The sequence below is a fragment of the Pan troglodytes genome, chromosome 1, assembly GCF_028858775.2.
Source record: "Pan troglodytes isolate AG18354 chromosome 1, NHGRI_mPanTro3-v2.0_pri, whole genome shotgun sequence".
NCBI lineage: Eukaryota > Metazoa > Chordata > Mammalia > Primates > Hominidae > Pan > Pan troglodytes.
The window spans coordinates 122,964,249-122,981,628 of record NC_072398.2 but is presented as its reverse complement, the minus strand read 5'-3'; positions in this window follow the sequence as shown (position 1 = coordinate 122,981,628).

The following is a 17,380-nucleotide window of genomic DNA, read 5'->3' as shown; positions in this document are numbered from 1 at the left end:
GGTCAAGAATAAGACCATCTCTCCAACAGACAACACAGGGAGGAGCACCTGAGGAAGTTTGCTGTCATTTGCTTAGAAGACCTCATTCATGATGTTGCCTTCCCAAGGAAGTATTTCCAGGAGATCTCATGGTTCCTGCACCCTTTCCAGCTCTTGGTGGCCCAGCACGCTATCAAGAATAGAGTGAGGTTCTTCCATGAGATGGGCTCGCCTGGCTGTCAGAGTGAATGCAGCAATCAGCTCAACCACCAGCTGAACTAGACCCAGAATACCTGAATGCATGGTGCATTGGAAGCATGTGTTTCTGTTTTTTTGAACTGTTATCAAAAATAACAATTGGAATTGTATCTTGAGGGAAGAGTATTTCCTGCTTTATCTTCAAAAACTGGAAGAGAAGAGTCAATGAAAATACAGCGAGTTATGTACATGGCAGGCACCTCTCATCACAGTCCAGCTCCAAGGAAACATTCCAGTGTTTTCTACATTGGCTGCTGCCTCCTCTGAAATAATCACGTGTCATGAAAGGAGTCCTGCTTTGTCACATTTGCACGAGTCCCCCTAAGACTCCTGTAGCAGTGGACCAAGCCCAAGGACATAATTGAATCTGAGAGTTCCTAGGGCCTTGTTCTGAAAAGACTTGAAATACAATTAGGAAGAAGGGCACAAAAACAGGTGGTGGGTTGTCTCTTGTAAGTCTATGTTCCAACTTTTCACTGATGCCTTTGAGAGCACTCAGACTTGGCTGGCTCTAGTTATATCTGCTGGCTTTTGTATCATAGTCTGCAACTAGCTTAGTCCTTTTCTCTAAAAGCTCAGGATTTGAGAATGAAGGACCCTTTCACCAGAAAAACATGTATGTACTCAAAATTTTGCTTGCAGTTTTAGGATGTTTAGACCCTTCTCCTCAGGGACCTATGCACCTTATGTGAGGAAGTCCTGCTCTTATCAGGATTGGTCATCCAGGCCCTGATCTTGCTCGTCTCTGGTTCCACGTCCTGTGGAGGACCAAAGCTCACCAAGATAGCTTTTTTCCCTTCACTGTGGCAGATTGTGTTGCCCCTGCACCATCTATAACTCTGGGAAATGCCCATCATATCTTCTCTTGGGCTTCAGGAAAGAATTTCCTGGTTTCTCTGATGATCAGCACTCTCCTTAAAATCCAGATAAAAAAGGAATGAACCATTTTCTCAGTTTGGCATGGATAAAATTAGTGCTGTTTGATTTTTTGGGCCCCAGGCAGGCAGGTTAATTAGCATTTCCTTGTATATTCTAGTCTCCAGTAGTCTAGTCCAGGAGACTCTAGTCTCCTGCTGGTAATAATATAGTAGTAGATAGTAGACCAGCAACTGGGCTTCTTGGGATTTTAATCCTGAAAACAGTGGGTCTGACACTGTAGTGTTTTTCATCAGTGTCCACCCCTAAATGGGCCTTCGCACTACTCCCTTCACTTGGTTGCCTCCACTTGCCATCTGAGCAATTGGCGAGGATGTGCCAGGCCTAGGTTACACTTGAAAACATACTTGACCTTGTATTCCCTGCTCCTTTGAGGTCAGTTTTGCTGCAATTTTGGCTCATGGGGCCCTCAAACATGGCTGAGAAATTGAGTGAGAGGTATAACAGTGCCTTAAAATGTTTCAGCCTATGAGGTAATTAATTTGGTTGGTTGGCTCCAGAGGTAACCTGCCAGGAAGATATGATATAGATGTTACTCTTACACTGTAATGAAACATTGTGAAATCAGATTACTTTAAAATGAGGTACCACAAAGTCATGGGAAAAAAGCAGTTGTGAGTACGGAAGCCCAGGACTTACATCCCAGCTCTCTCTTATACTAAATATGGGTACAGTGTTTCCACCCTTTGTCTGTAAGATGGGAGCTAATATCCTCTAGCCTGTCTGTCTCACATGGTAATTAAAAGGATTAAGCAAAACAATAGTTTATAATTCATAATTCTATACAAATAAGAGATGATATTATTTAAAAAAATAAATCTTGAAGCTTGTAATCTGGTCTTTGGGGAAAAAATCATAAATCATAAAATACAAATTTGGTAACATTGAAAACACCTGTGCATCAAAACACATCATTAAAAAGATGAAAAATAAAAGCCACAGAACAAAAATACAAACCTTACAACTAACAAAAGATAGTATTCAGAGTACATAAGAAATCCTATCAATCAATAAGAAAAAGACAAATAATGTAATGAATAAGCAAAGAATATGAAAAGGGACCCCATAGGACTTATAACTTATTCATGTTTCTATATTATCACAGTCCTCACCTCATTGGGCTCTCATTTCTTTCCTTTTTCCCACTTAGATTCCATGATCTATGAACCTAACCAATACCTTACATATCCCTTTACTCCCTGATGCCTCTTTTATTTCCCTTATTCATTTGGCAAAACCATCACCTTGAGTAAATCCCTGCAACTTCACCTCTGTGGCTGACTGGAGCTATAGGCACACTTCTTCCAATGCAGTTGAAAAACGGGTACAAATTCAGTTAAGAATTTGCGGATATGATAGCGGAAAGATGAAGGAGGCCCATAAAATGGCTTCCATGTCTTCAGTGAAGAATGAAGCACTGTGGTAAAAGTGAGGATGTAAGGATGTGAGGGAGAGAGGATCAGAAAGACAGGATGTGAGGACAGAAGTTTGAAGAGATTTGAAAAAGGTACAGCATCATTTTTATGGAGACAGGGAGACGATGTTACCAGAGAAACTGGGCACTATGAGTACCAATTTGCAATCATGATTTTTTAGGATATCAATTTGTGAAACTTGCAGTGCATCAAGTAGCTCACAACTGAGCACACTGACCTTATGTAGCTTTAGTGGACCACTATTCCAGAACCCTTTGTCAGAGTATACCAGCCTCCACTCTGCTATGACATGCAGTTATTCTAGTCTACAGTCCAGAGGCTCTGCGCCAATCTATTCCTCTTAGTGTACAGAATTTAGGCATTATGGAGCTGAACAACAGAGGGAGCCAGGATCCTGATTACTATGGAAACCTCATGTCATCCTGGATTACATAGGTTTATGTGTGACAGAAATAAACTAGGATCGGACCTTAAGCCACTGGTATTTCAGGTTTTCTCCACCACCCCCAGCTGATTGTAAATCTAACCAACAAAAAGCTCCAATGAATAATGTACAACTATTCAGAATAACAGATCACCACAAAAATGCCCATGTTAAACCATAGTAAAAATGACTATCAATATAGGGTTTGAAACTGTTAATTATATTGAAGTCAAAATAACTCGCATTTATATGAAATCAAGAGATTAGAAATATCTGTTTTACTAACTTATAAATCCACATAGTAATGATATTTATGAAATAAAAGACTTTGTAAAAATGATAAATGAAAACAGCAATAATTGTGCAAATTGTCTCAACATTTCATTTAGCCAGTATTTATGGAGTATATAAACAGTGCTACACAGTATGTTGGCTGCTAGGGATATGAACATGAAATAGTCTCTAACTTCCATTGAGGAGCTAACAGAGACATAAACAGATAACTTTCTCTCTGTTTATCTTCAGTGTGATTTTTTATTTATGAACAGATTTTATAAATTTAGCAAATGGATGAAAAATATTTTTTTAGCCTTGGAAAAGATACCAGTTTTGGTGGGGAAAAAGGCTAAATGTAATTTGGCTCACTGAGCAGTAGAGGGTGATAGAACACCAAAATGACAGCTTGAGAATGCCTTTAGACCACGTTGTATTTTTCTATAAACAATTCATTCAATTAATATTTTTCCACAAACTCAATGACATATTTAGCTATGAATATAAAAGTACATAAGGAAATTATAAATAAAATGCAGCCATAATTTGGGAAAAGCAAGGGGAAAAAATTAGCAATTTTCACTTATTCCTGTTTTATTTATTATTCTTTATTACATTTTTTTCCTCCATGTTACAATATCAGGAAAGCTCATTGACCGAGGAAATACATTGCACCAGTTTTTTTTCATAAGAGTTACAAATATAGGTTGTCTTATTGGTATCTTTCATGTTAAGGGTCAAGTTAATGAAAGCCAATGTGATAGGTGCATGGCAACAGCAAAAGACAAAAGAATGATAAAATCTTTATATCTGTGGGTAGCATCTTTTTGAAACATGAAATTTAATAACCCTGATTTATGTCAGTTCTTTTGACAGTAATATGTCATATATAATATTCACATGATAAAACTCTTTAAAATGCAACTACAGCAAAGTGGCGTTTCCTCATCAGAATATATTTTGTTTAAAATTATTGTGAAAGTGCCTCTTATTTATGTTATTATAATGTATTTCCTACAAAAAGAGAAAGTGGCTTTTCTTCATCCGAATATATTTTGTTTACAATTGTTGTGAAAGTGCTTCTTATTTATGTTATTATGGACAATTAACTCTCCCTTTTCAAGGGTATAAATGAGAAGTTATTTGTGGAGCACACACTAGGTGCTCAATTTATGTATGTTCACAGGAAGAGATTTTTGAAACTTTGAGTTAGGCTAGAGTGCTGTTTTAGTTTCCTAGGACTGACTTAACAAATTACTAGAAACTGGGTGGCTTAAAACAATAAAAATTTAGTTTCTCACAGTTCAGGAGGCCAGAAGACCAAAATCAAAGTGTTGGCAAGGTTGGTTCCTTCCAGAGGTTCTAAGGGAGAATCTGTTCCCTGCTTCATTCCTGGTTGCCAGCAATCCTTGGCATTCCTTGGCTTCTGGCTGCACCACTCTAGTCTCTGCCTCCACCATACATGGCATTCTCTGTGGGTGTCTGTGACTTTTTTTATATATACTTTAAGCTCTGGGATACATGTGCAGAACGTGCAGGTTTGTTACATAGGTATACATGTGCCATGGTGGTTTGCTGCACTTATCAACCCGTCATGTAAGTTTTAAGCCCTGCATGCATTAGGTAGTTCTCCTAATGCTATTCCTCCCCTTGCCCCTACCTGCCAAAAGGCCCCAGTGTGTAATGTTCCCCTCCCTGTGTTCATGTGTTCTCATTGTTCAACTCCCACTTATGAGTGAGAACATGTGGTGTTCAGTTTTCTGTTCCTATGTTAGTTTGCTGAGAATGATAGTTTCCAGCTTCATCCATGTCCCTGCAAAGAACATGAACTCATTCTTTTTTATGGCTGCATAGTATTCCATGGTGTATATGTGCCACATTTCCTTTATCCAGTCTGTCATTGATGGGCATTTGGGTTGGTTCCAAGTCTTTGCTATTGTAAATAGTGTTGCAATAAACATACATGTGCATGTGTCTTTATAGTAGAATGATTTATAATCCTTTGGGTATATACCCAGTAATGAGATTGCTGGGTCTAATGGTATTTCTGGTTCTAGATCCTAGAGGAATTGCCATACTGTCTTCCACAATGGTTGAACTAATTTACACTCCCACCAACAGTGTAAAAGTGTTCCTATTCACATCCTCTCCACCATCTGTTGTTTCCTCACTTTTTAATGATCACCATTCTAACTGGCATGAGATGGTATCTCATTGTGGTTTTGATTTGCATTTCTCTAATGACCAGGGATGATGACATTTTTTTCATATATTTGTTGGCCACATGAATGTCTTCTTTTGAGAAGTGTCTGTTCGTATTCTTTGCCCACTTTTTGATGGGATTGTTTGTCTTTTTCTTGCAAATATGTTAAAGTTCTTTGTAGATTCTGGATATTAGCCCTTTGTCAGATGGGTAGATTGCAAAAATGTTCTCCCATTCTGTAGGTTGCCTGTTCACTTTGATGATAATTTCTTTTGCTGTGCAGAAGCTCTTTAGTTTAACTAATCCCATTTGTCAATTTTGGCTTTTGTTGCAATTGCCTTTGGTGTTTTAGTCATGAAGTCTTTGCCAGTGCCTATGTACTGAATGGTATTGCCTAGGTTTTCTTCTAGAGTTTTCATGGTTTTAGGCCTTATGTTTAAGTCTTAATCCATCTCGAGTTAATTTTTGTATAAGGTGTAAGGAAGGGGTCCAGTTTCAGTTTTCTTCATATGGCTAGCCAGTTTTCCCAACACCATTTATTAAATAGGGAATCCTTTGTCCATTGCTTGTTTTTGTCAGTTTTGTCAAAGATCAAATGGTTGCAAATGTATGGTGTTATTTCTGAGGCCTCTGTTCTGTTCCATTGGTCTATACATCTGTTTTGGTACCCAGTAGCATGTAGCATAGTTTGAAGTCAGATACTGTGATGCTTCCAGCTTTGTTCCTCTGACTTAGGTTTCTCTTGGCTATATGGGCTCCTTTTTGGTTCCATGTGAAATTCGAAGTAGTTTTTTCTAATTCTGTGAAGAAAGTCAATGATAGCTTGATGGGAACAGCATTGAATCTAGCTTGATAGGAACAGCATTGAATCTATATATTACCTTGGGAAGTATGGCCATTTTCACTATATTGATTCTTCCTATCCATGAGCATGGAATGTTTTTCCATTTGTTTATGTCCTCTCTTATTTTCTTGAGCAGTGGTTTGTAGTTCTCCTTAAAGAGGTCCTTCACATCCCTTGTAAGTTGGATTCCAAGGTATTTTATTCTCTTGGTAGCAATTGTGAATGGGAGGTCACTCGTGATTTGGCTCTCTATTATTGGTGTATAGGCATGCTTGTGATTTTTGCACATTGATTTTCTATCCTGAGACTTTGCTGAACTTGCTTATCAGCTTAAGAGATTTTGGGCTGAGACATTGGGGTTTTCTAAATATGCAATCATGTCATCTGTAAGCAGAGACAATTTGACTTCCTATCTTCCTATTTAAATACACTTTATTTCTTTCTCTTGCCTGATTGCCCTGGCCAGAACTTCCAATACTATGTTGAATAGGAGTGGTGAGATAGAGCGTCCTTGTCTTGTGCTGGTTTTCAAAGGGAATGCTTCCAGTTTTTGCCCATTCAATATGATATTGGCTGTGGGTTTGTCATAAATCGTTCTTATTATTTTGAGGTATGTTCCACCAATACCTAGTTTATCGAGTGCTTTTAGCATAGGGGGTTTTGAATTTTATTGAAGGCCTTTTCTGCATCTATTGACATAATCATGGGGTTTCTGTCATTGGTTCTGTTTATGTGACGGATTATGTTTATTGATTTGTGTATATTGAACCAGCCTTGCATCCCAGTGATGAAGCTGATGAAGCTGACTGGATCTTGGTGGATAAGTTTTTGATGTGCTGCTGGATTCGGTTTGCTAGTATTTTACTGAGGATTTTCACATCAATGTTCATCAGGGATATTGGCTTGAAATTTTCTTTTTTTGTTGTGTCTCTGCCAGGTTTTGGCATCAGGATGATGCTGGCCTCATAAAAATGAGTTAGGGAGGAGTCCATCTTTTTCTGTTGTTTGGGATACTTTCAGAAGGAATGGTATCAGCTCTTTGTACCTCTGGTAGAATTTGGCTGTGAATCTGTCTCGTCCTGGCCTTTTTTTGGTTGGTAGGCTATTAATTACTGCATCAATTTCAGAACTTGTTATTGGTCTATTCAGGGATTCGACTTCTTCCTAGTTTAGTCTTGGTAAGGTGTATGTGTCCAGGAATTTAACCATTTCTTCAGATTTTCTAGTTTATTTGCACAGAGGTGTTTATAGTATTCTCTGATGGTAGTTTGTATTTCTGTGGGATGAGTGGTGATGTCCCCTTTATCATTTTTTATTGTGTCTATTTGATTCTTCTGTCTTACATTTTTTCTATCTATTTTGTTAATCTTTTCAAAAAGCCAGCTGCTGGATTCATTGATTTTTTGAAGGGTTTTTCGTGTCTCTATCTCCTTCAGTTCTGCTCTGATGTTAGTTATTTCTTGTCTTCTGCTAGCTTTTGAATTTGTTTACTCTTGCTTCTCTAGTTCTTTTAATTGTGATGTTAGGGTGTTGATTTTGGATCTTTCCTACTTTCTCTTGTGGGTATTTTGTTCTATAAATTTACCTCTTAACACTGCTTTAGCTGTGTCCCAGAGATTCTGGTACATTGTGTCTTTGTTCTCATTGGTTTCAAGGAACTTATTTATTTCTGCCTTAATTTCGTTATTTACCCAGTAGTCATTCAGGAGCAGGTTGTTCAGTTTCCATGTAGTTGTGTGGTTTTGAGTGAGTTTCTTAATCCCGATTTCTAATTTGATTGCACTGTGGTCTGAGAGACTGTTTGTTATGATTTCTGTTCCTTTACATTTGCTGAGGAGTGTTTTACTTCCAATTATGTGGTCACTTTTGGAATAAATGCTATGTGGTGCTGAGAAGAATGTATATTCTGTTGATTTTGGGTGGAGAGTTCTGTAGATGTCTATTAGCTCTGCTTGGTCCAGGGCTGAGTTGAAGTCCTGAATATCCTTGTTAATTTTCTGTTTCATTGATCTGTCTAATATTGACAGTGGGATGTTAAAGTCTCCCACTATTATTGTGTGGGAGTCTAAGTCTCTTTCTAGGTCTCTAAGAACTTGCTTTATGAATCTGGGTTGTGGGGAAAAGAAAAAGAGATCAGATTTTTACTGTGTCTGTGTAGAACGAAGTAGACATAGGAGACTCCATTTTGTTCTCTACTAAGAAAAATTCTTCTGCCTTGAGATGCTGTTAATCTATAACCTTACCCCCAACCCCGTGCTCTCTGAAACATGTGCTGTGTCAACTCAGGGTTAAATGGATTAAGGGCTGTGCAAGATGTGCTTTGTTAAAACAGATGCTTGAAGGCAGCTTGCTCGTTAAGTCATCACCACTCCCTAATCTCAAGTACCCAGGGACACAAACACTGCGGAAGGCCACAGGGACCTCTGCCTAGGAAAGCCAGGTATTGTCCAAGGTTTCTCCCCATGTGATAGTCTGAAATATGGCCTCATGGGAAGGAAAAGACCTGACCGTCCCCCAGCCCAACAACCGTAAAGGGTCTATGCTGAGGAGGACTAGTATAAGAGGAAGGAATGCCTCTTTGCAGTTGAGACAAGAGGAAGGCATCTGTCTCCTGCCCATCCCTGGGCAATGGAATGTCTCAGTATAAAACCTGATTGTATGTTCCACCTACTGAGATAGGGGAAAACTGCCTTAGGGCTGGAGGTGGGACATGCGGACAACAATACTGCTCTGTAAGGCATTGAGATGTTTATGTGTATGCATATCTAAAGCACAGCACTTAATTCTTTACCTTGTCTATGAGGCAGAGACCTTTGTTCACGTGTTTATCTGCTGACTTTCTCTCCATATTATCCTATGACCCTGACACATCCCCCTCTCCGAGAAACACCCAAGAATGATCAGTAAATACTAAGGGAACTCAGAGGCTGGTGGGATCTTCCATATGCTGAACGCTGGTCCCCTGGGCCCCCTTATTTGTTTCTCTATACTTTGTCTCTGTGTCTTTTTCTTTTCCAAGTTTCTCGTTCCACCTAACGAGAAACACCCACAGGTGTGGAGGGGCAACCCACCCCTTCACTGGGTGCTCCTGTATTGGGTGAATATATATTTAGGGTAGTTAGCTCTTCTTGTTGCATTGATTCCTTTACCATTATATAATGCCCTTCTTTGTTTTTTTTAAATCTTTGTTGGTTTAAAGTCTGTTTTATCAGAGACTAGGATTGCAACTCCTCCCTTTTTTTGCTTTCCATTTGCTTGGTAAATATTCTTCCATCCCTTTATTTTGAGCCTATGTTTGTCTTTGCACGTGAGATGGGTCTCCGGAATACAACACACTGATGGTCTTGACTCTAGCCGATTTTCCAGTCTGTGTCTTTTAATTGGAGCATTTAGCCCATTTACATTTAAGGTTAATGTTGTTATGTGTGCATTTGATTTTGTCAACATGATGCTAGCTGGCTATTTTGCACATTAGCTGATGCAGTTTCTTCATAGTGTCATTAGTCTTTATATTTTCATGTGTTTTTTAGCAGTGGCTGATACCAATTTTTCCTTTCAATATTTAGTGCTTCCTTCAGGAGCTCTTGTAAGGTGGGCCTGGCATTAATAAAATCCCTCAGCATTTGCTTGCCTGTAAAGGATTGTATTTCTCCTTTGCTTATGAAGCTTAGTTTGGCTGGATATGAAATTCTGGGTTGAAAATTCTTTTTTTAAGAATGTTGTATATTGGCCCCCCACTGTCTTCTGGCTTGTAAAGTTTCTGCCAAGAGATCCACTGTTAGTCTGATGGGCTTCCCTTTGTAGGTAACCCGACCTTTCTCTCTGGCTGCTCTTAACGTTTTTTCCTTCATTTCAACTTTGGTGAATCTGATGAGTATGTGTCTTGGGGTTGCTCTTCTTGAGGAGTATCTTAATGGTATTGTCTGTATTTCCTGAATTTGAATGTTGGCCTGTCTTGCTAGGTTGGGGAAGTTCTCCTGGATAATATCCTGAAGTGTTTTCCAACTTGGTTCCATTCTCCCTGTCAGTTTCAGGTACATCAATCAATCGTAGATTTGATCTTTTCACATAGTCCTATATTTCTTGGAGGCATTGTTCGTTCCTTTTCAGTCTTTTTTCTCTAATCTTGTCTTCATGCTTTATTTCATTAAATTGATCTTCAATCTCTGTTATGCTTTCTTCTGCTTTATCAATTTGGCTATTGATACTTGTGTATGCTTCACGAAGTTCTCATGCTGTGTTTTCAGCCCCATCGGGTCATTTATGTTCTTCTCTAAACTGGTTATTCTAGTTAGCAGTTCCTGTAACCTCCTATCAAAGTTCTTAGCTTCCTTGCATTGGGTTAGAACATGCTCCTTTATCTCGGAGGAGTTTGTTATTACCCACCTTCTGAAGCCTCCTTCAGTCAATTCATCAAACTCATTCTCTGTCCAGTTTTGTTCCCTTGCTGGCAAGGAGTTGTGATCCTTTGGAGGAGAAGAGGCATTCTGGTTTTTGGAATTTTCAGCATTTTTGTGCTGGTGTTTCCTCATCTTCGTGGATTTATCTACCTCTGATCTTTGATGCTAAGGACATTTGGATGGGGTTTTTGCTTGGGTGTCTTTTTTATTGATGTTGATATTATTGCTTTCTGTTTGTTAGTTTCCCTTTTAACAGCCAGGACCCTCTTCTGCAGGTCTGCTGGAGTTTGCTGGAGGTCCACCCCAGACCCTGTTTGCCTCTGTATCACCAGCAGAAGCTGCAAAACAGCAAAGACTGCTGCCTGCTTCTTCCTCTGGAAGCTTCATTCCAGAGGGGCACCCACCAGGTGCCAGCCAGAGCTCTCCTGTATGAGGTGTCTGTTGACCCTTGCTGGGAGGTGTCTCCCAGTCAGGAGGCATGAGGGTCAGGGACCCACTTGAGGAGGCAGTCTGTCCCTTAGCAGAGCTCGAGCCCTGTGCTGGGAGATCCACTGCTCTCTTCAGAGCCTTCAGGCAGGAACATTTACGTCTTCTGAAACTACACACATAGCTGCCCCTTCCCCCAGGTGCTCCGTCCCAGGGAGATGGGAGTTTTATCTATAAGGCCCTGACTGGGACTGCTGCCTTTCTTTCAGAGATGCCCAGAGAGGAGGAATCTAGAGAGGCAGTCTGGCTACAGCAGCTTTGCCACACTGCAGTGGGCTCTGCCCAGTCCGAACTTCCCAGCGGCTTTATTTACACTGTGAGGAGAAAACCGCCTACTCAGGCATCAGTGAGAGTGGATGCCCCTGCCCCCATCAAGCCTAAGTGTCCCAGGTAGACTTCAGACTGCTGTGCTGGCAGTGAGAATTTCCAGCCAGTGGATCTTAGCTTGCTGGGCTCCATGGGGTTGGGACCTGCTGAGAAAGACCACTTGGCTCCCTGGCTTCAGCCCCCTTTCCAGGGGAGTGAATGGATCTGTCTCACTGGTGTTCCAGGTGCCACTCAGGTACAAAAGAAAACTCCTGCAGCTAGCTCAGTGTCTGCTTGTGTGGCCACCCAGTTTTGTGCATGAAACCCAGGACCCTGGTGGTATAGGCACCTGAGGGAATCTCCTGGTCTGTGGGTTGTAAAAACCATGGGGAAAATGTAGTATCTGGACTGAATAGCACCATCCCTCATGGCACAGTCCGTCACTGCTTCCCTTGGATAGGGGAGGGAGTTCCTCAACCCCTTGTGCTTCCCGGGTGAGGCGACACCCCACTCTGCTTCAGCTCACCCACCGTGGGCTGCACTCACTGTCTAACCAGTCCCAGTGAGATGAACCGGGTACCTCAGTTGGAAATGCAGAAGTCACCCACCTTCTGCATTGGTCTCGCTGGGAGCTGCAGACCAGACCTGTTCATATTCAGCCATCTTGCCCAGAAACCCCATCTGTGTCTTTATATAGCCTTCTTATAAGGATACCAGTCATTGGATTTAGGGCCCACTCTAACCTAATATGACCTCATCTTAATGAATTATATCTGCAAAGACCCTATTTCCAAATAAGTTCACATTCTGAGGTTCCAAATGCATATGAATTTGGGGGGACATTATTCAACCCAGCACAAGTATAGTAATGCTATTTAGTATGTCTTCAAATAAACTGTAAAAGGGAAGAAAATTCCTTTATGGAAATATAATATGGATACTGAATATGTTATATTTAGAATAGACACATCCCAAAGTACATTCAACTGAGTCTTTTTATTTTACATTATTTTTATATTTATGTATATTTATATTTATACCTTGCCTTGTTCTATGAGGGTTTTGGGGTGTCTTACAATAAGAACACTTAGTTTATAATATGCACAGCATAAAATGTATGCTGCTTATTGTCAATAGTGTATAGTTTTTATTAACATATAAAATTAGAGATTCAGTAATAAAGGAAGATATAGTAAAATCCTTACTATACGTGAAGTCCACAAAGTTTAATCACATAAAATCCATGGCTACATTATTGCAAAGTTAAAAAAAACTGCTCAATTAGTCTTCCAGTTAATGTGTGCTTTATTTGTTTTCATTTATGAGCTGTGTAAGAAATAGACCAATTATTACAAAATATGTAGCATACACTGAGTTGAGAAAGCCCCAAATTATCACAAAGTAGTCACTTCCTGACTCTTCACCATGCAGAAGATAATACCTTTAGCTGGTCTTCATTTGAGAATTGCACCCAGGAAAAGAATGGGAGCCAATTGCCAGTTGAATTCCATCTGAATTTACATTATCTCAGAGACATTGTCACAGTTTTAACAGTCAAGACCAGAGAATGATGAAATAGAGATGATAAAAGGAAATACAGTCTGTTGCACAATTCTCATTATCAGAAAAAAGAGAATGCATCAGCTCCTTTGGAAAAGCCAAGTTTTGCTATGAGTTGTTTAAAAATGTCTTGCTGAGTGATGAAGGGAGTAGATAATGTCCTTTTAAAATTGCTGAAGTAATTGCAAAATCAGCTTTATAAGGCTGCTTCTTATCAATTGTTTTGTTATAGTGGAGGCCATAATGTTAAAACATAACTCAGTCAAGGCAGTTATGGGAAGGGCCAAGATAATACAAGCCAATGATTCCAGCTTTTTCCAAGAATACAAGTTAAAGTAACTAGAATGTAACTAAAACAAACACCCTTCAAACTCACCTCCCCAAATATCACCTTCCCACCTAGCCTTTCGTTAGGTATGGGATAGTAGACTCTAACTTCCTGTGCTCACTGATGAGAACACAGAAAGCTAATATTCAGAGCTGTTAAATCCATACATGCTTTAAAAACAAGTGAACAGACAGATACATTACATATTTCTTTAAATTTTACATTTGGGAGTACATGTTCTAGTTTGTCACATGGATATATTATGTAGTGGTAATGTTTGGGTTTCTAATGAACCAACCAGCAATAGTGAATATTGTACCCAATAGGTAATTTTTGAGCCCTCATCCTCCTCCCATTCTCCCCTTTTTTGGAGTCCTCAGTGTTATTTTCATCTTTATGTCCATGTGTTCCTATTGTTTAGTTCCCACTTACAAGTGAAAACATGCATAATTTGATTTCTGTTTCTGAATTATTTCACTTATGGCCTCCAGCTCCATCCATGTTGCTGCAGAGGACATGATTTTATTCATTTTTATGGCTGCATAGTATTCTAATATATATATACCAGATATATATGATATATATACCAGATACATATATCATATATATATGATATATATACCAGATATATATCATATATATACCAGATATACATATACCAGATATATATGATATATATACCAGATATACATATACCAGATATATATGATATATATACCAGATATATATATGATATATATACCAGATATATATGATATATATACATCAGATATATATGGTATATATGATATATATGGTATATATGATATATATGGTATATATGATATATATGGTATATATGGTATATATGGTATATATGATATATATGGTATATATGGTATATATGATATATGATATATATGATATATATGATATATATGATATATATGGTATATATGATATATATGATATATATGGTATATATATGATATATATGATATATATGGTATATATATGATATATATGATATATATGGTATATATATGATATATATGGTATATATGATATATATGATATATATGGTATATATATGATATATATGATATATATGGTATATATATGATATATATGATATATATGGTATATATATGATATATATGATATATATGGTATATATATGATATATATGATATATATGGTATATATATGATATATATGATATATATGATATATATGATATATATGATATATATGGTATATATGGTATATATGTGATATATATGTGATATATATGATATGTATCATATCATATATGTGATATATATGTGACACATATATGTGACATATATATGATATATAGTATATATGACATATATGTGATATATATGACATATATGGTATATATGATATATGACATATATATGATATATGACATATATATGATATATATGATATATGACATATATATGATATATATGATATATATGATATATATGATATATGACATATATGTGATATATATGATATATATGATATATAATATATGACATATATGTGATATATAGCATATATATGATATATATGACATATATGATATATAATATATGACATATATATTTGTCATATATATCATATATGTCATATATATCAAAAAATCATATATGTGATATATATCATATATGATATATGTGATATATATCATATATGATATATGTGATATATATCATATATGATATATGTGATATATATCATATATGATATATGTGATATATATCATATATATGATATATGTGATATATATCATATATATGATATATGTGATATATATCATATATATGATATATGTGATATATATCATATATATGATATATGTGATATATATCATATATATGATATATGTGATATATATCATATATATGATATATGTGATATATATCATATATATGATATATGTGATATATATCATATATATGATATATATATGAGATATATGACATTTTCTTTACCTAGTCAACCACTGATGTACACTTAGGGTTGAATCTATGACTTTCCTATTGTGAATAGTGCTGTGATAAATATATGAGTGCAGGTCTTTTTGATATAACAATTTATTTTCCTTTGGGTAGCTTCCCTGTAGATTGCTGAGTTGAATGATAGTTCTATGTTTAGCTCTTTGAGAAATCTCTATACTGTTTCTATGTTTAGCTCTTTGAGAAATCTCTATACTGTTTTCCACAGGAGCTGTACTAATTTTTTTTCCCATCAATAGTGCATAAGTATTCCCTTTTCTCTGCATCCTTGCCAACATCTATTATTTTTTGACTTTTAAATAATAGCCGTTCTGACTGATGTGACAAGGTTTCTCGTTGTTTACTTTGCATTTCTCTGATGATTAATGATGTTGAGCATTTTTTTCATGTTTGTTGGTTACTTGTATTTTAAGAAATGTCTGTTCTTGTCCTTTGCCCACTTTTTTAAGGGGTTGTTTTTTTCTTGTTGATTCATTTGAGTTCCTTATAGATTCTGGATATCAGTCCTTTTGTTGAATGCATAGTAAGTAAACATTTTCTCCCTGTATTAGTCTGTTCTCACACTGCTACAAAGAACGGCCTGAGACTGGGTAATTTATAAAGGAAACAGGTTCAATTGACTCACAGTTCCACATGACTGGGGAGGCCTCAGGAAACTTATAATCATGGCAGATAGGGAAGCAAACATGTCCTTCTGCACAAGGCAGCAGAAGAGAGAAGTGTGGAGCAAAGGATGAGGAGCCCCTTATAAAACCATCGGACCTTGTGAGAACTCACTCACTATCATGAGAACAGCATGGGAGATACCACCCCCATGATCCAATCACCTCCCACCTGGTCCCTCCCTCGACACATGGGGATTATGGGGATTACAATTCGAGATGAGATTTGGGTGGGGACAGAGAGCCAAACCATATCACTCCCATTCTGTAGGTTGTCTTAGTTTATTCTGTTGTTTCTTTTGCTGTGCAGAAGCTCATTCATTTAATTATTTGTCTATTTTTGTTTTCATTGTATTTGCTTTTCAGTTCTTAGTCATAAATTATTTGCCTAGGCCAATATCCAGAAGAGTTTTTCCTAAGTTTTCTGCTAGGATTTTTGTAGTTTTAGGTCTTACTTTTAAGCCTTTAATCCATCTTCTTTGTATATAGTGAGAGATATATACAATTTTGTATATAGTGAGAGATAAGGGTACAGTTTGTTTCTTCTTCATGTGGTTAGTCAGTTTTCCCAGCACCATTTATTGAATAGGGAGTCCTTTCTCCATTGTTTATTTCTGTCAACTTTGTTCAAGATCAGATGGTTGTAGCTATATGGCTTTATTTCTGGGTTATCTATTCTGTTCCATTCATCTATGTCTATATTTGCACCAGTATCATGTTGTTTTGGTTACTATAGCCTAGTAGTATAGTTTGAAGTCAGGTAATGTGATGTCTCTGGCTTTGTTCTTTTTGCTTAGGATGCTTTTGCTACGTGGGCTCTTTTTTGGTTCCATATGAATTTTAGAATTGTTTAGAAAAGTTACATTTCTAAGACAATGAAATATAAATGCAGCCTGGGCAATATAGTGAGATCCTCCCTCTACAAAAGAAAAATGAAGTCACTAGCTTGTCAAAATAGAACTCTAGACAAATACCTGAATGGTTCCTGCAGGGAAACTTGGGATTTCCTCAAGAAAAGGTTCTGGGGACTTCAAGTCCAATACAGTAGACCCAGCACAAAGCTTTTTCTTCTCTACTTTCTGAGACCTAATGATAACATAGAGGTTAACTCAGAACAGTAAATAGAACAGTAAGAGGGTCACCAGTGGATGAGAGTTTAAAACAATGGAAGACAGAAAGAGACTGGAAGCCTAAGGCTAGATAAGAGAGAATCAGCAGCCCAGAATGTGCAGGAAGGGATTTTAATGCCAGAGTGAGTCTGTCTCTACAGCAGAAA